This window comes from Coffea arabica, unplaced genomic scaffold (genome assembly GCF_036785885.1).
Source record: "Coffea arabica cultivar ET-39 unplaced genomic scaffold, Coffea Arabica ET-39 HiFi ptg000028l, whole genome shotgun sequence".
Classification (NCBI taxonomy): Eukaryota; Viridiplantae; Streptophyta; class Magnoliopsida; order Gentianales; family Rubiaceae; genus Coffea; species Coffea arabica.
This window is the reverse complement of record NW_027266176.1, coordinates 291-25,763: the sequence shown is the minus strand read 5'-3', so window position 1 is coordinate 25,763 and position 25,473 is coordinate 291. Positions and strand designations below refer to the sequence as shown.

The 25,473-nt window shown below is 33.2% G+C and overlaps 2 long non-coding RNA genes across 3 annotated transcripts; one reads left to right on the top strand and one right to left on the bottom strand.

The window, feature by feature from the left end:
• Positions 1 to 4,419: 4,419 nt before the first annotated feature.
• LOC140032734 (uncharacterized) lies at positions 4,420 to 4,950 on the top strand. Its single transcript, XR_011836649.1, has 2 exons — positions 4,420 to 4,549; positions 4,635 to 4,950. It is a non-coding gene; the product is annotated as an uncharacterized lncRNA (long non-coding RNA).
• Positions 4,951 to 17,015: 12,065 nt separating this feature from the next.
• On the bottom strand, positions 17,016 to 20,732 carry LOC140032733 (uncharacterized). Of its 2 annotated transcripts, none has more exons than XR_011836648.1 (4): positions 20,548 to 20,732; positions 20,331 to 20,466; positions 18,704 to 18,781; positions 17,016 to 18,599 (listed from the first exon to the last, which is right to left on the bottom strand). It is a non-coding gene; the product is annotated as an uncharacterized lncRNA (long non-coding RNA). The 2 variants fall into 2 exon arrangements; XR_011836647.1 differs by having other exon boundaries at positions 20,331 to 20,435.
• Positions 20,733 to 25,473: the final 4,741 nt, after the last annotated feature.

The following is a 25,473-nucleotide window of genomic DNA, read 5'->3' as shown; positions in this document are numbered from 1 at the left end:
TTATGTGCTTGTTATGTTCTCTTCTAAGCCATCTTGTCTACTCTTAAAATTATATTTTTGTACATTTTTAATTACTCACCATTCTTTCACAAATTTATCCAAATTAGACCCTTTTGATGAATTTCCACTCTTTCTTTTTCCATTTTCTAAATCTTCCCTCTATATAATTGTTGGTTTTTAGAGTATAAACTAAGAAACAATATCTTAGTTATTGTTACAAAAAAAAAATTATAATAGACTTGTATTAAGGGTTGGAAAATGAACTTGAGTTCTTTATTCATCAGTAACCTATTTATAGTATTTATACAACAACAAACTAGCACAATATCACTCATATCACATACTTCTTTTTGTGCTTTGAAAACTTTTAAAAACCACGTTTGGATTGCATTTTTCTGGATTTTTTTGTAGAAAAATTACTGTAACAATTTGATGTATTTGAGGTAAAAAGGTGACAGGGAAATGTGTTCATGGAAAACGTAACAATTTTTCTGAGAAAAATCGCAATCCAAACGGGAACTTTATGTTATGTAGAAGTGTTCAAGAACTCTTTTGCGGAAGTATGCTTGGACCCTTAGAATGCTCATTAGGCACTAGTGATTTTCTAAATATTAAATTCCTGTCTTATATTATTTAATTTGTACGCGGCAAGATTAAACTATATCTTGGAAAACCGTTAATATCTGAGTAAATATATTTATTGTGTCAATTCGCGAATAAACAGGTAATGATCCATGATTGGGTTCAAAGTTTCTAACAAGATTCAGGAACACGATAACTAAATACAATATTGACACCATAGAGACATTGACCGTTGACAATCAAAACTTGTGTTCAGATTGTGATGTGAACGCCGCATGGCTGCTAACCATTTTCATTATTCAATAACTGGAGTTCTGAAATCGATAAAACGTGGTTTGAACAAGAAAACACAAAGGTGAGAAAGGAAAACAAATCGTAGGCTTGAAGTAAAGTCATTTTGCTTTCGTTTCAATACTGAAGAAGAAATGGACCACCTTTTATTTGCACTAAAATTGGCATAATACCAAGAGAATATACGGGAGAGGATCTGACTCAACCCCCAAGCCCCAAGGAAAAAGAGAAGCGAAATTTAATCAGAATTCGGGTGAAATGGTTTTTCACTGCAAATTTGGCATTGCTTTGAGAATAAACCGTGAATATATGTTATTTTTAATTTGAATAAGCAAACGATGAACACGGATTCTTCTTTAATTCCAATTTATCGCTTTTGAAAGAAATGGCTAATATTAGTGTCAGTTAACCACGCATTGACTTGATGATCATGATAAATTTTTTTTGGATTCTGAGCTTGTGGAAAAGATTGTTGGGAAAGTTGGCTAAAAACATTTTTCAACTTTTTTAAAATTTGTCTCTTTTGCTAATCCGGACAAATGACTAGCTTGGGAGTATGTGCATTACAATATTGTGTCTATGTCGTTTGTCGTAATTTTTAAAATTTAAAATTAATGAAGTGAAAGAAAGAAAGTCTACATCTTTCATATGTTTCTTTGATTCTAAATATGATCTGAAAGGTTCTTAAATTTTATTGACTTCGATTTTTTGTAATTTAGTTTTAATACTTGAATTTTTGTAATTTGAAATTTAGTCAGCAATGCCTTTAATTAACTATATTATGATTTAATCTATTTAAAATTCTTTAAACAATCAAACTTCAGATAAATCAAATAATAATGGAACGAACGACTCAGACTCCAATATCAATCAATGTCTACTTGTCCAGCCATCAATCGACAAGTACTTGATGGCCATGAGTTTATCTTTTGGTCATATATATTCATCTGACTCATAACTCAAACTCATCGAGTAAGTATCACAAGTCTCTTTAAACAATTTCCTAAAACATGATTTTACAGCAAGCATAATTCCAAAGAACGATATGAGCAAAATTTTTTATTTCCATTAAGGGATTTTATGTACTTATCAAACTTTTCTTTAATAAGTTATTGTGTAAAAAAAGATTTTTACCTTCAAGATTTTTGAAAAACAACATCCAGACCTGTGCTATGCACTGTTTTATATTTCAGCCTTCAAATTGAAAAGTTAAAATTTGAAGCAAAAGAAAATATTCTCATAACTTGCAATTTAGTTTTACACTTTCAGAATATACTTACTTTTGCATTTTCAAAATAAAAGCATTAGGTTTAGTTATCTGTAATATAAGTTAAGATTGAATAGTGTCAACTTTTCTTTTGAAAATGTTTACAGTTGATTCTACATTCATACTCCAAATTGGAAGGTAAATTTGAAGCAAAAGAAAAAAAAAATCCATAATCTACAATTTGGTTTAACATTTGTAGAATATATTTAATGTTACCTCCCATAATATGCAAACTATATAAAACCAAGAATTGACCATAATGGTTGCGAGTATTAGCATCTGGAAATGCACATGAAAAATAATATCTCATAATACCCCCAGCAACTACAAAAAAAAAAGATTTAGAATATAAAAATGACATAGTAGTGTTACATATTTACATATGAAGAAAACAATAAAAAATACAAAATAATCAATAATACCCAAGTAATTCTCAGTGGTTGGGTTTGACACTCTTATTCAAACCTAATTAGGATAGAATTTAGATTAGGTATATACAAATTAAGTAGATATGTTTTACGGTCAAATGTTATATATATTTCTATTAAATTATATTATTTTTTTGTATTTATTTTTGATAAGACTAATGCTGTTTTAAGTATTATTTTTTATAAAAAAATAAATATTTTAAATAAAAATTTCCACTTTGAAGAGCCAATAGGACTTTGTTTGTAGTTTAGCAATTTTATAATATAGGTTTCAGGAATGCTACCATTGTTGACATTTTAAATCTAGGACCGATGAATATTATTTCTTTTTTATTTTTATGTAATTTGTCCTTTTAGTTAGGATTACTAAGTTGAAGGGTAAATATTGATAATTACTTTTTACTTTGAGTAGGACTTATGATGCTTCATCTTTATTTTATACTTCCATGAATCAACTTCAAACCAAATTCTTAAATTAGTGGAGCCACTTCTTACATATTAAATTCAAAAAGACATGAAGGGATATTTGATAATTAAAAAAAATTCAAAATTCTATAGAAAAAAAAATTGGAAGCATTATGATTTGACCATCCTAAAAACCCAGATGTTTAATATCTCAGTCCTTTAAGATTATATTGTTTAAGTAAACCTCTTAGCTTCAAGCTTTTTGATAAATATTTTCTTGATTCAGAAGTATAATAACTGCTGTTGTACATCTAATATAAGCGGAAGTGTACATTTACAAAGTGTGCACTGTCAGGAGTACGTGCTCATTTATGGGTGGCAATTTCTAGAATGAGGGCACGATTTAAATACAACTCGACTCAAAATCAATAGGTACTCAAAAACTTACAATTGCTTAACCCAAAATCAATGACATGGCTCATTTATGCTATTTGACATATTAATTTAAATTGCTTTTTTTTTTTTTTTTGCAATATTCAAACGTCACAGTGGGTGTATAAGGTAATTCATAATAACTCTAAAATATCCAACTTATTCACTCGTATCGCATAATTATTTTCTGCTTTGAAAACTTTATGTTATGTATTAAATCTCTGAAAACTCTTTAGCAAGACTACGCCTGGGCTCCTTTGAATGCTCATTAGGGACTAATGATGCTCTAAATATTAAATTCATGGCCTGTGGTTGCGTTAAGGTTTTTAACAAGAACACGATAACAACAGGACACAATATTGGTAACACGAGACCAATGGCCTCCCAGACCCTAGAAAAACTAACCGTAGATTTTCAAAATCTGTTTTCAGTTTGTAATGTAAACACCACACTGATTGATTATTCAAAGTCTTTATTCAATAGTTGAATTCTGAAATTTATAGAACGTGTTCAGAAAAAGAAAACACAAGTGGTTGTGAAAGGAGGCTTGAATATTTCAAGTCATTTTGCTTTCGTCTCAATGCTGGGAAAAAAAAAAAGTGCAGCCTATTATTTGTCTTGAAATTTTCGAAGTACCTATCGGGCCAAGAGAACACACGGTACTAAGGGAGGTCCAAAATGCTCCAGAGCATTGTATTTAAATAAATCAGAAAGAATTTCACGAATCTCTTTAACAAGAGTCCGAGAGTGATACATGATCAACCCTCAAACAAGATTTAGGAAGAATCTTAAATATCTTATGCCCTGACAAGAAAACTTGCTAGAAATCATGGATATTGATTGATAATAACAATATAGTTTGGTAAATAAAGTTCTAGCACGACCTATTTATAGGCCAACATGCTCGAACCTGATAAAAGGAAGCGAAAATTCAAACTCCTGCCAGTAAAATATTTCCCAAATCTTCCCTATATATATAATTGAGCAATTGCACCAACCTGTCCAATAGGTGGTGGCTTTCAAAATTTACCAATTTCTCCAGCACACGTGGACACCAACTCTCTTACCACAATTTTGTTTCTCATCTTACTTTCAACTTCATCCATGTCATCTGCAACATCAAGAACACTTCCCGGGACACCAGGTGAGCTTCGTAGACCACAAGTACCTTAAAAACATTTGAGATCTTGGTTTACCGGCTTATGCATTTGTAATCTGGTCTTATGCAGATGAATTCAGGGGCAGCGGTTCTAATATTCATCCGGAGGTAAAGATTTCCCGACCTCCCTACCTTTCACCACGTTCAAGCGGCTTCCCCGTCAAACCCCCTCCTGGCAGCATTGGATGATTGATTTCCCACAGGCAGACGATCCTTCAGGATTTGGGCTGGGATGTTGCTTCTTTTTATAATAGTTTCTTGTAAGCCTCTATGCGAATATGCATTTCAAGTATCAAAATGATATGAAATCGTGAAAATTTGTTATCATATGTCCTCGTTTTTTCACTCATGGAAAACTTCTATAATCAGTTTTCTGCTGTTAGTTTTGTGGTCCATTTGGACAGTGCTTGGTCTGTTCATGTTTGGTAGATACCTAAACAATCATCTCATGATTGAAGTATCATGGTGATGCTTCCTGATAACATAGCTTCTTATATCCATATAAATTGAATCCTATGGTAAGTTGATGGATTTGAATCGATTATCATGTCATCAACATAAATCTAATTTACAAAAAAAAAAAAAAAAAAGAAGAAAAGATCACACAAAGTCTATGGAAGACTGTTTGACTTGAACAATGCAATCTCGATTGAACAATGCTTCTTATATCCATATAAATTGAATCCTATGGTAAGTTGATGGATTTGAATCGATTATCATGTCATCAACATAAATCTAATTTACAAAAAAAAAAAGAAGAAAAGATCACACAAAGTCTATGGAAGACTGTTTGACTTGAACAATGCAATCTCGATTGGAGATGGCTAATAATCGCAAGGGTGCAAGCAGATCAGATATCTGAGCCGCAGCTCCGATCTGCTCCGATCTGATTTTCTAAATCATGCTGGATATTTTCCAATATTTTTGTTAATAAAAAGGGCAAATTACATTTTAGCCCCCTGTGATTTTCGCAAAAACCACATAACCCCCCTATGATTCAAAAAGCTATACATAAACCCCCTGTGGTTTGGGTTGAACTGTCAAATAGACGGAAAGCACGAATCGTTCATGGGCAAAATGTCCAAATTACCTTAATATAAATCCAAAAAGGAAGCAGATGAAGTCAGATGCTCTGGTCTTTGTCGTGAGAAAGAGAGAGAAAAACATGACCGCCGAATGAAGGAGAGAAAATTTAACCCACATGATTCAAACCGTAGATCTACCATTGAAGATGAAAAAGTAGCAGTGAAAGAGTTTGACAAAAGCTATTGTTGCATCTGGTAAGTTTTTTTACATCAGTTTAGCATACAAGATGCACTTGAGCATTTTGAACAGAAACTACCAGGATTTTTACTAAATCAGTGAACCTGTTTAAGCGTTGATTATAATGCTTAAGTGTTGATTAATTCAAAATTTTGCTGCTTTGGGACAACCTGTATTATCATATTTAAGCATAGAGTATTTTATCGACTAGAATTGAACTTATGCATTAAGATTAGGGTAAAAAAAATTGCATTCGGGAGTTCTAAAATCACCAAAATTAAACAAGGGTAGAATATGGTTTTGTTAGTTTGAGAAATGTTGATTAGTGTCAGATTTGGGTCAAATTTGGGTGGCTTGATTGTCAATAATATAGAGTGATTTGGCTGCTGATAAAGTTTTGGCAATTTGGACATTGAATAATTTTTGCTTGTCGGCTTGTTGGTCATCATGTGGTCCATTGAAGTATGCGGTATGCTATATGTCCTTTTCTTAATTAGATTGTATTTTTTTGTATTCATGTGTTTTCATTGAAGTGTGTAACATATTAAATGTCCCTTTCTTAATCAGATTGTGTTTTTTTTCTTATCATGTGTTTCACTATTTGTAATGCAGGGTTTGAAAAAAATGAGAATTTCAAAAAGAATTACTATAAAATTGCATTTTGGTGGTATATTCATATGGGAACCAGAAACTGTCTATACTTGTAACAATGTTGCCATTTTTAAAAATTGTGAGACAAGGAAATTGTTCAGGGATATGTTGTGTAAATTGTATAGTAGGTATGGTGATGCCTCGAATGTGAACCTATTTTTTGAAATACCAAATTGTGGGTTGTATGTTGGAGCAGCTGAAATCAAAGGAGATAAAGAAATGGAGTTAATGTTAACTGCACATGAAGGAGTAGATGTTGTCAACATATATGCTGAATTGCGTGATGAAATCCCTAGTCAAGTTGCTTCAGTTGGAGAAAAAAGTCATGTTAAAAGTGCCCCCACCGATGCCCCACTTTTGATGAGCTGTCATAATGATGAAAGAAACAACCTGTTAGGCAAGAACATGCAAGAGGATAGTGGAGCACAAAATGTGGCATCTGATAAAGATGCCCCTAAAGACCTACCAAGCTAGCTGGCAACAAAAAGCACAGCAAAACAGAGGCTAATTCAGCAAAGGAAAAAGGTGAAAAAGCTGTAGAGAATAAAGATGAAGTTGGAAAACAACCTGCAAGTGAAGATGATTACGGTGATGCTACATCTGATAGTTTAGAAGAGCCTGAGTGGTTGAAAGAGGGATTAGAAGGACCAGAAGATGAGGATATTTTTGCAAACAAAGCAAACACTAATGAAATAGAAAATCAGCAGCAAGCAAAAGGCACAAATGAAGAACCAGCAACAGCAAAGCAGACATATACAATGGAGGATCTGCAACCACCAGGTTCTTCTAAGAACAAATTTGAAGAAGGGGAGAGCTCTAAAACTAATGAAGAGTGGAATGAATTTGCTGTTGATGATGAAGAACTGCTTGACATTATGTGGGGAGATGATGAAAGAAATGGGAAAGGTAATGGCTGTCGAGATTTTAATGCTACAGTTGAGTTCAGAAAATCAGAGTTTGAGTTGAAAGTTGGGGATAAATTTAAGAACTTACGGGCCTTTAGAGAAGCACTTGTGGAATGGAATGTCGGGGAAAGATACACCCTTAAGTACAAAAAAAAATGAAAGAGTAAAAGTTATTGCCATGTGCAAAAAGGGTTGTTCCTGGAAGATACGGGCAAGTCCAATTCAAAATGAAAACACTTTTCAGATCAAATCAATAAAGGAAGTGCATGTGTGTGGAAGAGAATACAGCAACCATCATGCAAATGCAAGATATTTGAGCAAAAAATATTTAGACAGGTTCAGGGATGAACCAAATTCTTCCATTGAAGGATTTGTCAAAACTGTGAGGAGAGAGATTATGGTGGACATAAGCATGAGATAGGCTTATAGAGCTGAAAGATTGGCAAGAGAGGCACTACAAGGGGATGATATAAGACAGTACCATGTCATCAAAGATTATGCTGCTACCTGGTTGATCCTGAATCCTAGTAGCCATATTGTCCTGCAAGTGGCTAGACTGGATGAAAATGAGATTGGGACATTTGAAAGAACTAGTAATGGAGCACGTGCTTTGCACATGAACATGATACTTTTATATTTTTTTCCTTTAAAACTTTTAGAAAATCAATTATTTGAAGGAATAAATATAATTGAGGAAAAAATGTGATATTTAATATTTATATTAGTTTATATTTTTTGAACTTAGTTTGCCCTAACCAATACAATTGTACAAGCAATGAATCATTCTTTGTTCCAAGAGCACTTTTATTTTGTAACAATATTGACATTTTTTGTTTTATTTTTGTCTTTTGTTTAAATTCAGATGATCTAAATGCTTTTTTTTATGCCATTTGAGTTTAAATTTTAAATTTTTTGAATAATTTGTTGCTTCCCTTTAAGTCATTCTATGAATTGTTTATTAGTCTCAGTAAGATTTTCTAATTATTATTATTTTTTTGCTAACGGTGGATTGTAAAATGATCTATAATGCTATTGTAATTATAATAGTATATAAACATATTGAAATTCCATAATTCAAATTTAAATAGCTTAACTTTGAAGAAAAATATTTTGATATGATGAAATTTATTGTATTTCTCACTGATGACATGCTTTATGATTATAAAGTTTATATGATTAAAATTTGTCAGACTTTAAGATTATTTGTTATGTAATAGTCAAATTGAACATGAATATATTTTTATTCACTTGTAAAGTTCACCTTGAAATTGATATTTATAAAAAAATATTTTTTTGGCTTAGTTCAACATAACTCAAAGGGATGTTTCACCGTTGTAATTATTATTATGATTGCCATTGATGGATATAATATTCATTAATTGTAGTTCAATATTGTTAGTTGTTACAAGAATATGATTGATAAAGTTCATTAAATTTAATCTTTATTGCAATTTAAATAAATAAATTCCTAATATAAAACTCTTTGCCTACCTTGGTACTCTATTTCCTATTATATTTTGAATTAAAGTTTTTTTTTACTCAAAACTGATAAACGCATATTAAAATGGTGCTCTTAAGGCTTAATTTAGTTGCATCTAAAAAATAAAAAGACTTGTGATACTTTTTAAGAGACTCATAGTACCAATTTATTCTATTTTGTTTCATGTTTGAAGTACTCTCTAAACTTGGATTTTGAAAAAAAAATTTTGTTCTTCTTTCTTTTGGTAAATTAAAAAGTAAGGAACCTTTCATTTTTGTAACTGTTAGCATGTTTGATATTATTTATTAACGATAAAATGCAGCACAATTTGTCCATTTATTAGAGAGGAATGTAATTTTGGCATCACAAAAACTAATATAATTTTTTATTACACTATTAACCACTAAGATTCACCATATTATTTTATAATTCATAAATAAAACTTGTCCTTCTTTTTTTCGATTAATTCACTATAACTCAAGGGAATGTTTTTCATTCTTGTAATTGTTGGCATAATTGATATTAATATTGATGAAATGCAATGAATTCGTTGTTCTTTTTTTGGTTTAATTCACCAAAATCACCACAATTCAAGAAATGTTTATTTGTAACTGTTAGCATAAATCTTATTAATTATTAAGAAAATGCAATGTAATCTTGTCTATTTATTAGTGTCGAGGGCAATATTAAAAACTAAGATCGATTTTTGCTTACACTCGCAATAACAACTCATCATGCTTTTTATATAGTAATAGATAATAGATAATAGATAATAGATATACTGGAGTTTAAGTGCAATGAAGAATGGGTTTCTAGCTGGTTGTCGACCAATAATTGGATTAGATGGCTGCTTTTTGAAAAATCCATTTGGTGGATAGCTTTTGACAGCTATGGGTAGGGATGGCAATGACAACATGTTTCCCATTGCAATTGCTGTAGTGGAAGCCGAGAGATATGACTCATGGAAATGGTTTTTGTTGGATTTGAAAACTGAATTTGGTGTTGAAAATGGAGCTCCATAGACATTCATATCTGATAGGCAAAAGGGGTTAGTCAGTGCAATTGATGCTGCGTTTCCTGAATCAGAGCATCGGTACTGCCTTCGTCATATATATCAAAACTTCAAACAGAAGTTCAGGGGAAAGGAGTTGAAGGAGTACTTTTGGGCAGCTGCGTCTGCTGGGAACATTCGTGACTTCAAGACAGCAATGGCTAATTTAGAAAGGGCTGATCCAAAGGTGGGAGAAGCTATGAATGCAGCTGGTTGGTTAAATAGGATTCCTGCACATTTATGGTCCAGGTCACATTTCAGCTCCTTATGCAAGAGTGATATTCTTGTTAATTATTTGAATGAGTCGTTTAATTCCTACATACTTCCAGCAAGAGAGTTTACAATCATCTCCATGTTTGAGTGGATAAGAAGAAAACTGATGCAGAGACTAAATGTGAAAAGGGAAGGCATGCAAAAGTATCAAGGGAACCTCTGTCCAAACATACAAGAACGACTTGAGAAGACCAAGCTGAATAGTAGGTTCTGCATAGCTCATTATTCTTGAGATGCTGAGTATGAAGTGGATTGTGGGACTAAAGTCTATGGTGTTGATATAAGTCATAGGACATGCACATGTGGATCATGGCAACTAAGTGGGATTCCATGCTCACATTCTATTGCTGCCATTCAAAGGGATAAATCACAGCCTGAACGCTATGTTGATAATTGTTATAGCTAAGAAGCATACTTGAGCACCTACAACTACACTATAGCTGCAATGCCCTCTGAAGAGTATTGGGATTCAAAATGAGCTGAACAGGTGAATCCTCCAAAGATTAGAAAACAACCTGGAAGACCCAAGAAAGTGAGAAGAAGAGAAGCTGATGAAGTTAGAGGCACTACATCTATAAGAAAAGGACTTGCTGTACACTGTAAGAAGTGTTTTAGGCCAGGACATAATTCTAGGACTTGTAAATTCCCAATCTATCCAAAGTCAAAGTTTTACAAGGTAAATTGTAGTAGTAGTTAATTTGTAATATGTGTTACTGTCTCTTTTCTATTTATTATGTCATCTGTACTTAATTTGTTACCATTAAAATAGGTGCCTGTTGGAGCTAGTGGTGCTGGAAATGCAAGTAGTGATGTTGCAAATGCTGGAAATGCAAGGAATGATGCAGCAAATGAAACGGATATTACTGGAAATGTAACAAGTATTGGATCTGTCTCACAACAGGGTTCAGTGCCACAGGTACTATTAATGATGTTGGTTATTACTGCAATTAACTGACTTAAATCTATCTATTTATGCAGCCTTGTGCAACTTCTGCTGCTAAACCAGTTTTTGAAACTAGAAGATCAACTGATGAACCTGTTTTGGATAATACAAGATCAACAGATGAACCTGTTGAACCTATTTTGGATACTAGAAGAGCTGCTTCTGCTGTTGAACCCATTTTGGATACTAGAAGATCAACTAGAGTCAGAAAACTTGTACCAACAGTTGAAAGTGTGTTGGAAAATTTGAGGGCTAAGAAAGCTAAACGTGTTTAAAAAATTTAAGGGTTAAGAGAGCTAAACGTGTTTGTAATTCAACTAAGTTATTTGTCTGCTTCTGCTTTTTGTTAATATGTTGGTGCTACACTTTTTGTTGAATCTTGGTGGCTGCTGGACTTTTTGATTAGCTACTTATGTACCTTATTTTGTTTTGTGAAAACTGGTTGATGTATTACCAGATTTTTGTGAACTTCTGGACAGCTATATTGTCAAATGAATCCAAAGTTCAGCTGTGAGTACCAAAGCAGGTTCATACCAACTTGAAATCGTGTTTGCCCATTTATATCAATTGACTACCAAAGCAGGTTCATTCATTCATTCATTGAACACAACAGGTTCAGATTTACAGCACTTTCATAGCCACAATTTACAGCACTTTCAGATGTAATATTTTCACTTAAACATCAAAACGAGAAATGATAGCACATATATAGCAAAACAGGCACCCACGCAAATCTTCATGACTCCTAAGCTTTCTTCAATGTTTTTCATTTTCCTCAAATATAAACCACCATCCATGCGCAAGCCTTCCAAATTTGAACTATCAATACTTGATTCTCCACTAAATATGTCTCTCCTTGTAACATTCAAATCACTAGTGTAATTTTGTCTTATTCTCCTTGTTGGATTGCACCATGAGAAAAATTCATAAGTTCTTGTCGCACAAACAAATATAGCTTTCCTTTTGAAGGTTTGTCGGATTCAACAATTTTTACCACTGCTTTTCTCGCACATGAACAATGCAGGTATTGGTACCTTAGATCTTCAGTACTTCCACCAGCACTGCTTGAGCATGACATCTAGAGTTTATTGAAAAAAAATTAATCATCCATTCAAGTTATATTTCAGGAAAAAGGAAAAGACTGCACTTTGATTTTATAACTCACCTTTAGATTTCCTTCGTTCTCTATCTTGGTTTGGTTTCTTCACTAAATGTATTGCCTTCACCAACATTCAGTGGAAAGTCAGCTGCAAATTACGTTCGGAAGCTGAAAAGAGATGAGGACCACAGATCTCAACTTTATTGGGTGCTTTAAAGCTGTCTGGGGTAATATAGGAATGTTTGTGACTGCTATCAGTACAACCAGCATGTTTTGCCCACGAATCATCATGATTCGTGCTTTCTGTCTATTTAACAGTTCAACCCAAACCACAGGGGGTTTATGTATAGCTTTTTGAATCATAGGGGGATTATGTGATTTTTACGAAAACCACAGGGGGCTAAAATATAATTTGCCCTAATAAAAACTTCTCCTTTTATCAAATGCTCGCACCAACAGTTTATTTCTGCATATTAACTCGCTCTTCATCGCTTATATCACTTGGTTTATTCTTATCCTTTACAACATATTCAAATAAATCTCTATAATACAAATAATCTTTCATTCTAATTTTTCAAGTTGAATAATTAATTACATTTAATTTTATTATACAGCCACTATTTGAGTCATCCATTTTAATCAGTATAAATGAGCAACCCAATACGATTGCTCGGATACCACTTTGTGAATTAGGCACACAATATTAGAATTAATCTAGGATAAATTACTCTTTCCCCAAGTGCTAATGAAAATAGATTTAACCAAATTACCAAACAATGACATCAATAACAATAATAAAATGTAAAAAAGTAAAAGTCACAAGACACCAAGAGTTTAATATAAAAAATCCAAATTGAGAAAAACTATGAGACCTAATCTTGTCAAAGAATCTCTATGATGACAATGGGATACACAAGTCTTTTTAGGAAATATAAAATAAGAATGGTAGATTAGTAGAGTTTGATAAAAGGGTCACATCTCTAAAATTTCTTCTCAATCATATTTTAATTCACCATCCAATCAAGGTTTTGAAGATTCACGAACTACTCTCTTCTGGCCTTGTCTCCCCAGTCTCACCCATTATCTCTCTTCGTCACCTCACTCGGTTGGCGGCCGCTCACAATTCTTGCTTCAAGCGAAATCCTCGGCTTTAATCAAGAATTCAAAATAATCCAAGTTGTTAGCAAACGTGTTTGACTTTAGAAAATTAACACCATAGAACTCGAAGCTACAGCAGACTTCCACGCACCATTCCGGACCTATGACCTATCCGGCCCACTATTTCGACCGAATTGCTCCAAGGCCACCACCGTAGCCACACCTCAACTGGGTCACTTCAATTCCTGTAGCACATGCTGGGGAAATTTTTTTTTTTCAAAGTTCTTAATTTTTTGTAAAACCTCTTGACTGTTCTTGTTGCAATAGACTAACCCTTGTTTGATAGTTCAATTTAATATTTAAATTTAATGGGTTCAAATTTTAACATGTTTATACATGTTTGATAATAAAAAATAAAATATCTGAATTAATTAAGTAGTACTTAATTTCTTAAGTAAAATTCATTTCCAAAAATAAATATTATTTATCACTTAATGTGATATACACTCAAATGTATCAGATTTAGTATTTAACAATTCAGTAATTTAATGTATTCATATTTCAAATTTTAGTTGTTACAGTTCGGTTTTATCAAATGCATCCTAAAAGAATTATTTTTCTAAGAATTTGGCATAAGTGCTTGATTCTTATTTTGATACCAAAAGTATAGCCATAGAAACTTCTAAAATCCTTCCCTTGGAATTGCTTTCAAATATGAACTTTTATTCTTCAAGAAAATTAAGGTAATATATTTCAATATCAACTTTATTTCTAAAATTACATAAATAAACTCAAATAGCATAAGTAAGGCAAGACTAAAAAAACTACATTAAATTATGGGAAAAGTCTGAAGTAACGATAGTTATGGTAACGAAACTATTTTTACCTGATATAACAGGTAAAAATACTTTTAGCGACCATTTGATGACCTGTTGTACTGGTCATCTAAATGAAATAATACCTAAAATGCTGGTTAGTAAGTTTTGCATAAAAAATAGTAAGTTAACTCGATATATTAGTAACTTTTATGTCTCAAAAAGTAAACTTGAATAAATATGGAACTAACTTTGTTTTTTATGAAGTAAAATATTACTCTATATCTGAAACTTAGTTTTTGGAGGGTAAATTTAGTTCAAGTAATAGTAAGTTTTTATAGATTAATAGTAAATATTGTTGATAGAATAGTAAATTTGGTTAATCATCAAAACTTAATAGTTTGTGGCATAAATTTACTATTTTACTTAAAGAAACTTACAATTGTACGTATCATTTATAAATGTTATATGTTTGAAGCATTTTAAATATACTATGAAAACTTTTTTTTTTGCATATGACCTTATAAAATATGTAAGAATAATTTGTCATATATTAAATTTTTTGTTACGGGAAAATAAACAACTAAGTTCCCAAAATATTTCACTTTTATTGTTTAAAAAATCTCAACTTGTTGGTTAAATTCAAAATAATTCTATTGTCAAAAATAGTTTTTCTCAAATTAACTTTCATGATTAGATGTGAGATACAAATATGGTAAAATATCTCTCATACATATGTCATGGATATTTCAGACTTTTAGTTAAAAAAAATTTTTGTGTTAAAATAACATTTATCATAGTGTACTAATTATTTTAGGACCATTTTATAGGTGAACTAAATTTAATTTAAATTATACAATAGATTATACATGCATGTGATTTTCATTTATAATTATTGGATCCCATTCTTATGAACAATCTCCCAAGGAAAAAAATCAAGATCATACTGATTTTCTTATATTAATTGTTATACTAATTTTGTCATTTTTATTATTATATTATTTCTCATTTTGTTTAGGCTTTTACTCTTATTATTTCTTGTGTCTCAGATGTAAATTTATTAAAACTTTATCATCTTATTATATTCATAGGTGTTAAATTATAAAAATTTTGATATATAAACAAGTAATATTCTATATATAACTAGTAAGATTTGTTGTTATTGTTATTCGAACTTTCAAACCTTTCAAAAATTGAAAATGATTAAAAGCTTATAATACGACAAAATTTTATTTCATATTTTACAAGATTATGTGAAAAGTCAAACTATTTTTCATAGTATTTTAAAATATATAAATAATTTTTTTAAATTATACCTATAATCAGGTATTATATAGGTATATTATGAGTACTTACTAACTAAGGTACTAAGAATTAATTATTAATAAAACATCTTATCATTATTTCAAATAAACTTCCTAATACTAGTTTGAAATATGTTTTAAAATAAAATAGCACATGTGTCCCATAAATCAGTAAGTTTGGATTATTAATCAATTTACCATGTTATTAGTAAGAGTTACTATTTATGTATAAAAGCTTACTATTACTTGAATTAAACTTACTCTCTAAAAAGTAAGTTTGGGAAATAAAGTAGTAATTTATTTATTTAAAAAGTAAGTTTAATATTTATTCCAACTTACCTTTTGAAGTATAAAAGTTACTAATTTATTACTGTTAACTTATTATTTTAGATAGAAAACTTACTTTCTTATTTTTAAGTGTTATCCTATTTAGGTGGATAGACCGATCAAATAATCAAATGGTCGCTAAAAGCAAATAAAAAATAAATCGAAAATGGTAACGAAATCTGTTATCCTATTTATGTCTTAAAAAGTAAATTGAAATAAAAATGAAAGTTACTTTTTAAAAAAAAAATAAATTAATACTCTATATTCGAAACTTTCTTCTTGGAGAGTAAGTTTAGTTCAAGTAATAGTAAGTTTTCACGGATTAATAGTAAATCTTGTTAATAGAATAGTAAATTTGGTTAATCATCAAGACTTACTAGTTTGTGGCATAAATTTACTATTTTACTTAAAGAAACTTATATGAAACAAGTATTAGAAAGTTTATTTAAAATAATGCTAAGATTTTTTTATTAATGATTGAAACTTAATATTATAGTTAGTAATTGTTGGTAACGTAAATGTATAATATATGATTGTATGTATCATTCATCAATGTTATGTGTTTTAAGCATTTTAATAAATGTATGTATCATTTACAAAGGTTATGTGTTCTAATAAATTTATTTTCTAGGTCACAAGCATAAAAGTTAAATTTGTACTAATGTGGCATAATCTTTGAAAACTATAGTAAATTTACCCATAGATTAAGTTTCGTGAGATTCAAATATATTTTGTATCATTTACAATATGGATTTATATGCATATATTTTTTTATCAAACTTACTTTTAATTGGCAAATAGTATGTAAATTATTATAAAATGTCATTTTATAATAATCATAATTTTTATAGGTGAATGGTATATAAACTGCTAAAATTGCCAATTTATAAATGATAAAATCTAGTTACTTTATGGCATATATTAGTTTGGTCAACTAAAAAATTAGCGTAATTAAGTGTACGTTGGTTGTTGATTTGAAATTTGTACCCTTGTCACTATTTCGTTATTTGTACCACAAGTTTTTCTGATCAAAGTAAAATAAAGTCAAATATATTTCCTTTTGTATGTTGTATTTATATTTAGTAAAAAATTAATAAACCATGATTACATTTCATAATTTCTAATGAAATTAGTAACATTTTCTAAATAAATTGGAATAATTTGTAAAATATGTTATTTTTTTGACAATATAATTAGGGGCGGCAATCGGGTCCAAATTGGAGTGACAGGTCGGGTTGATAATGCAAATCAAGTTTTTCTACCAATAAAGAGACAGGTTTTAAACAAGAAGTCACCGTCAACCCCCTCCTCCCCAAACAAAAATGAAAAGTCTTCTAAACTAACCTTGAAATGGTTGAATATGGATTTCAGTAATCACACAGAGTTTGGCCATCAATTTATACGTTAATGTCTCAGGGACTGCAGAATCAATTTCACCCTTGCTCGACCAGTAAGAAGGTCTCTGACCAATCCTGTCACTTGGTTCCGGGGTATTCTGAATGCTTTCATCTGGGTAATTGTCAGTGCTTGAAGCACCAAGTGCCTCAGACAAGCATTCTTTTCTTGGGAAGGAGGCAATACCTTGAGCCAAAAATGCATATACTTTATGGTCCCGTTTCAGACATGCCCATTCAATAGGCTCATTGGTCCTGGATTCCACAGGTTCTACAATGTTACTAATTTCAATAGCACGAGTAACAGTGGACATCTCAGGGAACACCTTTAAACAGAGTTGCTTGCATATTCCATTCACAATCACTGCATAAGGTTCAAAGCCCTTAAAAGAAACAGAGATAAAAGTACAGACAGCTGTGAAGCACCTCAATTTCTCTAGTTTGATCAAACACAGAAAAGATTGACAGACACGTCCTCAAATTCTTTTATTTTTCCCCCACCATAAGGCACAGATTGCCGCCCTGCACATAAACTTCTTTACTTTGATCACACAGAGAGAAGAGTTGACAGACAAGTGCTCAAACTCTTTTCTTTTCCCTGATCAAGGCATACATTGCTCAGTAACTTGTACAAAAGTGAAGCATATCAAAAGTCATATTGAGCAACACGGGAACCATATTCAAAACTTCCATTGTCATTTTGTTTGGACCTCTACTAATGGCTTACTGAGGAAATCACGGCACTTAAATCAAGTAAGCCAGTCCAATTTGAAGTAAACAACAAAATTCTACATGTCTCACGACATTTTATATAAAACTGGTATTTCAAAATAGGATGAAACGGCTCATTTTGAGCATCAGTAATAATCTACTCACCAATTTATTTAGTACTTGGACTAAACAAAGGTCCATCTAATGCAAATTGGCCGAAACAAAGAATGGCAACCTCAGATCTTATATAATTTACTAACTTTTAATAACTGATACTTACGCACCAGAATTAAGGCGGCAGGTTACTAGATATGGATATCTAAGCATGACAAGATTACATGGCCAAGAACTGAATTTAGAGCACAAAGACTTTGGGTTCAGAAAACTGAAACAATCAAGAGGCTAGTAACTTGATTTGAGACTATGATCACCTGCAAATCAAGGGCTCTGAAATCACTATCAAAAGATTCGGTTTGAATTGAAATTTCTCGTTTACAAACCCAAGAGCACTTGGATGTTGAAAGTATTCACATTAAAACAAGTAAACACCAATCATTGCAAACTAAGGAGATTGTGTTCAGATTTACAATCAAAACGCATTACACTACCTTCGGAGAAACGTAAATCATCCTAAAATTTTTTAGCAAAGTCCATCTGAAAAATCTGTACCCTCTCAAGAATAAAATTTCTTAATGGTCTTGGCTGAAATCTGGTTCATTCACTACAAAACCATCACAAGATTTGTATTAAAAAAAGGCCACAACAACACATAATCATAGCAAATAGGTAACATAAAACTTAGGCGTGAAGAAGAAAAAAATGTACCTGATTTTCGTCTCCTAACAAGCTAGTGTTTCGTACATGACTTTGGATTAATGAAGGATTGCATGCCCACATTAATGCCTATTCAAATGCAAATACAGCACAATTATATTGCATGTCTCGAGACAAAAATAAAAGCAAGCTATATATTACCTGACCAGGAGGAATGATCTGAAACCAGTTACTATCCATTAACTCCTTTTTGGCCCCTTTACAAGATAAGGCAAAGAAAGTCTTACAACTCTAGCTATTGTATCTGACAATAATTTCACCTTGTTCTGCAGCCGTTGTTTAAAAAAATGATACAAGTTTAACACTCCTAAAATCTCGAGTGGATACTACCAGAATAAGATATATTCAAAATCACCTTTTGAATACTCGATTAACAATTGAGTAAGCAAAATTGTGGCTCTCAAAGATAGACTGCTCCTTTCATTTAAATTTTGGAAGAATTATTATGAAGCTGTTAGGTTGGATAGCCAAGAACAACTACATAACGATAGAACAATAGCAGAATATGTGCTATTCTTCCTTCAGGTAATTATTTATGGTATTTTTCATCCTTTTGTAGTGATGAAGTAAATGTTAAGGGTTATTTTGTATGGCCATCCACGGAATAATTCAACTGGAAGTAAATACATTTCAAAATGTTTCATTATTGCATAAGATTGATTATGTCATTTTTTTTATTTGTTTGTTCTTCTATACTGAAGATGAAATAAATGAAAGTACAAGTAGGCACATTGATTGCGTATTTGTTTAGCAAGATGTACTTTGTACCATGCGTTTCCTGTCTTAGGAAATATATAAGTGAGCTTCTCAAATATTCAAATATTGAACAAAGTTGATTTTCTCAAAGAACATGCGACTCAAAAAAAATTTTTTGCAAATAGGATTGGTCGAAAGTTGCAGAAGAGAGCCTAGTACAACCTACAAATGCCTGAAAGAGATTGCCTAGTTCTTATGCAAAGGAAACCTATAAGCAGCAAAAACTTGTCTGCAACATCAGTTTTCCGTTCATTAAAGAAGACAAAATTCCTTCTTTTAGAGGAATTCAAGAAGTCAAAATTGATTATGTCATTGCGTATTTTGCCTTCATGCTCTTTTATGAATGTTCTTACAGATATCGAACCATTTGACTGCTTCTGAAAGTTGACCCTAAAAGACTATAAATTATGATTATGTATATATGCCAGGAACGTGCTTACGAAATTATTAGAGACAAAGTCAATGGTAGTTATCAAAAAGCTTATTATCATAAAAAATATTAAAATGTTTAAGAATCAATTGTATTTTGTCCGCCAAACTGAAAATCAAAACCACCAAGTCAAATTTCTCTTTGACATTTCACCGAACATCTTATATGCATTCACATTTAACTTAAACACCTAGTCTCAAGTCCTTTCCTAGATGTTTCATATGGCTATTAAGCATATTTTACCCGTAAACAATCAAAACTACAACCATTTCCTAGATGTTTCAATAGACAATTTCAACCCCAAAATTGCAATAAATTCTTCAAATTCTCAGCCCTGATTTCACAAGAAAATCTTGACAAACAAAACAAATGAAATATAAATAAATTACAGCAATATAAACAAACGATTTCAAGAGAACATGATGGTCTAACCTCGTCACCGCTATTTTTCATATGCTCTTTGGTTGGCTACCACCATTGCTAACTCTTTTGTTGTGTCTGATAGAGGGGAAACCCTTTCTCCTGAACCTGTGCTATCTATAAAGCATATTTAGCTTTTCCTCCGCGCCTAGGCAGGCCAATTGATTGACCGAAATGAGAATCAATACTTAGTAGAAGGCAGAAATAGAGACTGAGGCATGAAACCTACCAGAAGAGTTTAGCCTGAAGATAGAATTGCTTAGCCCGCTTGATCAATTTTCTAAATTTTAGCAAAAGCTAATCCCGTTCCATAAGATGATGATCGTACTCCTTCCTTTTCCAGGGAAAATTTTCTACAATCTTCCGTGAGGTGAGAAGATAATAAAAAGAAGGGAAGCAACTTTAGAGAGATGTGGAAACCCAAACCGTTTTAGAAATCGATTATTTTCTTACTTTAATATGTAATTTTTTTACTTTTAGTATTAATAAGTTTTAATTAAACAAAAGTAATATTTATCAAATAATAAGTAAATTAAATTACTGAAAGGGTAAATTTCTATTTTTGACTAAAACTTATTTTTTAGGTATATACTTACTCGTTTTAATTAAAAACTTACTAAAGTTAATATTAATTATTTTAATATAATATTTAAAAAGTCGCTAAAAAATTTGATTTGTCACTAAAGGTAATAGAAACCTGTAATAGTAGGTTTCCCTAACATCGTTACCATAACTATAGGCACTACAGCACTGTCCTAAATTATGTATTGAGGACATCGTCGGAGTACGAAATCTAATGCACCAATCAGCTACTAGATAGTATAATATAGAAGGTCTTTTCAACTGCCCTTTTGAAGCATTGACTGTTGACTATTAAAATCTCTGGTAGGTTTGTAATGTAAAATCAAAAGGGCAAATTATCCAATTGGCCCTTTAACTCTTTGTCTAGGTAAAATTAAGCCCCTCACCTATTTTTTGCTGACTTTAAGCCCTTGAACTTGTAAAAGTGGGAAATCGTGGCCCTTTTAGCCAGTTTCTCCGGTTTTGCAACCGGAGGACCAATTCACACGAATGCAAGTGTGCTTCTTCAAAGGGCATTTTTGTCCGCATATTCTAAGTAAAAAGGGCACAACTCCTCCACCTTCCCTCCATTTTTCTAACCCAACCCAACTGCTAGTCAAAACTTCACAGCAACAATGGAAGCAACAATGGAGTGGCAAGAGAAAATCTTTCCTACAAGGAGTTTCGACTTGTTGCTAAATTCTTTCTCTTGCCACTCCATTGTTGCTTTTTGTCTACAGCAAATTTAAGAATGCTCAACAAGATTTCAGAATGATTCCAAAGATTCTCATTTTTCGTGCAAGTATCAAATGATCTAAAGACAATACCGCAATACACCAATTTTGGCAACATTATGAACTACCAGTCGCAAGATCTCAGACAAAACTAAAGATGAGAGAAAAGGAGGAGGTTAGTAAAATTCTCTCTTTTTTTGATAAATAAATATGGGCAAATTCTACAAGATAATTTGTACAGAACATCATTTGAAAAAGCGCACCGGAACCCCACCGCCGGCGGCTTCATCGGTCGAGGCTCCGGTGACCGATGCACCTGCCAGTTCGAGGAGGAGAGGCGGAGGACAGAAGAGAAAAGCAAGCACCACCGGCAGCGGCAGCAGTTCAACTCCTCAAACAACCTCGTCCAAGCGCCAAGCTCGTGAGAAGCCGCCGCCCGTACCTTTCCCTCCGATCCACAATGGTCCGTTAACCAGAGCTCGGCAGCAGTCGAATAATGGGGCCGCTTTTGTACCTTCGCCTTCCGGTGTGAAGAATGAGTTGGACGAGGTGGCTAAGAGAGAGGCTGGAGGTGGAGAAGTTTTGAAAGGGGACGAACCAATTTAGGAAAGATTTTTCTCCAACTCCATGGATTCTGTCTCCAATCTCAAGAAAATCTTTCTCTTGCCACTCCATTGTTACTTCCATTGTTGCTGTGAAGTTTCGGCTAGCAGTTGGGTTGGGTTAGGAAAATGGAGGGAGGGAGGAGTTGTGCCCTTTTTGCTTAGAATATGCGGACAAAAATGCCCTTTGAAGAAGCACACTTGCATTCGTGTGAATTGGTCCTCCGGTTGCAAAACCGGAGAAACTGGCTAAAAGGGCCACGGTTTTCCACTTTTACAAGTTCAAGGGCTTAAAGTCAGCAAAAAATAGGTGAGGGGCTTAATTTTACCTAGACAAAGAGTTAAAGGGCCAATTGGATAATTTGCCCAAATCAAAATGCCACATTGATTTACTTTTCAAAGTTCTTACTGAATAATTAACTTCTGAAATTTGATAGACGTGTTTAGAAAAAGAGAATAGTGGGTTTTTATTAAACTCTACTGATCTACTTTCGTTTTCATACAGAAAGGTGACAAGAATGGCCTTTATCAGAACCGGGAAACTGCCTAACAGGCCAAGACAAAACTTGGGTCCAATAAAGGACAAAGAATCAATTTTCAATGTGTACTTTATCTGTATGACAGAAGAATGGGGAGAAGAAAGAAAGAAAAAGACGACCTCTGGAGCCTTGTATTTAAAGGGATGAACCATCAATATCTCATCATGCAGTTCATTAGATAAACAAAGTGAACCAATTTGATCCAGCTTCAGCTGAGCGTGAGCAAAAGAAATCATGCGTCCTTGCGCGACAAGAGAGACCTTTTTCATGTTTCTTTTTGTGCTGTATACACTAGCCCCATCATTTCCTCCCAAAGTTTGTGCATCAGCTTTTGCGAAAGAGGCTGCTGCCCTCTTGAAATGGAAAGCCAGTTTTGCCAACCAGAATAGTTCCCTCTTGATTTCATGGAATATTAAGCCTACCAAAGCCAAGAATTCTTCCAGCCCTTGCGCTTGGGCGGGTGTCTCATGCAACATTGGTGGAAGCGTCAACAGATTGAACCTCACAAATTCCAAAGTCAGCTCTACACTCTATGACTTCCCATTTTCATCCTTGCCAAATCTTGAATACGTTGATCTGTCCATGAATGGACTTTCTGGCAGCATACCACCCCAGGTTGGTAATCTTTCCAAGCTCATTTATCTCGATTTCTCGGCCAATATGTTGTCAGAAGAAATCCCACCGGAAATTGGCCTGTTAAAAAATCTTCAAGTCCTTTATCTAAACGAAAATCACTTGTCCGGCCCAATTCCAGAGGAATTAAGCCATTTAGTCCATCTTACTGAGCTTGACTTGAATACCAATAACATCAGCGGCACTATTCCATCTTCCTTGGCAAATCTGAGAAACTTGACATACTTGTCTTTGTATGAGAATCAATTTTCAGGCCCCATTCCTCCAGAAATAGGAAACTTTTCCAATCTAGTCACTGCTTTTCTGAGCTCTAATCATTTGACAGGTTCAATTCCACATGTTCTAGGTAACCTCAATAAGCTAGACACCTTGTTCCTTTTCCAAAACGATCTGTCCGGTCCCATTCCAGTAGAGTTAGGGCAGTTGAAATCACTCCAGAGTTGGAGCTTGTTTGGAAATAATCTCATTGGCACAATTCCAACATCACTGGGTAATCTGACGAATTTGACTGTCCTCCATCTCTATGGTAACCAACTCTCAGGCTCAATTCCTGAAGAGTTGGGCAACCTAGAGCTACTTACTGATTTGGAACTAGACAGGAATGAACTGAATGGTTCTATTCCTAAATCATTTGGTGATCTGAGAAACCTGGAATTTCTGTTTCTCCGTGAAAACCAGCTTTCTGGTTCCATTCCTGTAGAGCTCGGGCAATTGACAAAGTTGGCTGTGATGGAATTGGATACGAATCAATTGTCTGGTCATCTACCAGAACATCTTTGCCAAAACGGAACACTTCAAAACTTCACAGTAAGCAACAACAGGCTGACTGGTCCAATCCCTGTAAGCTTGAAAAACTGCTCAAGTTTAATCAGAGTTCGATTTGAAGGAAACCAACTAACCGGGAACCTGTCAGAGATGTTTGGTATCTATCCAAACTTGAATTTCATGGATCTTAGGAACAATGATTTCTATGGTGGACTTTCTGGCAACTGGGGTAGATGCCCAAACTTGGCAGCACTTTTGCTTGCAGACAATCACATCACAGGTAGAATCCCTTCGGAGCTGGGAAACGCGTCTCAACTTCAAAGGCTTGATCTTTCTTCCAATAACTTGATTGGGAAAATTCCAGAGCAAGTTATGAATCTGGCTTCTCTGCTAAATCTAACTCTTCAATATAACCACCTTTCTGGCAAAATACCTGAAGAATTAGGTTTGCTAAAAAATCTGCTTTATCTAGACCTGTCAGGAAACTTCTTGAGTGGATCTATCCCAGAAAATTTAGGACGTTGCCAACAATTGTTTTACCTGAACTTGAGCAACAACAATCTAAGTCAAATGATTCCACCTCAGATGGCCAAGTTAACTCACCTTTCTATCTTGGATCTGAGTCATAATTACATCACGGGAACAATACCATCTGAGTTCAGGAGTTTTCAGAGTCTAGAAATATTGGATCTTTCCCATAACAACCTCTCTGGTTTCCTTCCAAATGCTTTGGCAGAACTGCCTGATTCATTGCATATTAACATATCTTTCAATAACTTAGAGGGTCCAATTCCTTATGGCGGAGCCTTTAAAACTATCGCCATAGAAGAACTGAGGGGAAACAAAGGTTTGTGTGGCAATATTCCTGGTTTACAAGCTTGTGAAAGTCCTCAATTAATTAGAAAGCACGTAAAGAATAAGGGGTTGAATCTTGTACTCGTAATTGTGCTCCCTCTTCTAGGATCACTCTTACTTCTTTCTACATTCTTTGGAGCTCTTAAAATATGTCAACAAAGAAAAAGGAAGACCACAGAGAATGTCGAGGATGCTGATTTGTTTTCCATATCCACATATGATGGCAAAGCAATGTACAGAGAAATTGTAAAAGCAACAGAAGAGTTCAGTGAAATATTCTGCGTAGGTGAAGGAGGTTTTGGAAGTGTCTACAAAGCAATTCTTCCACCTTCTAACTTAGTAGCTGTAAAGAGACTTCACCTGTTGCCCGAGAAGGTGTACTTCAACAGTTTCTTGAACGAGATAAGGGCATTGACAAACATCAAGCATAGAAACATTGTGAAGCTCCATGGTTACTGCTCAAATT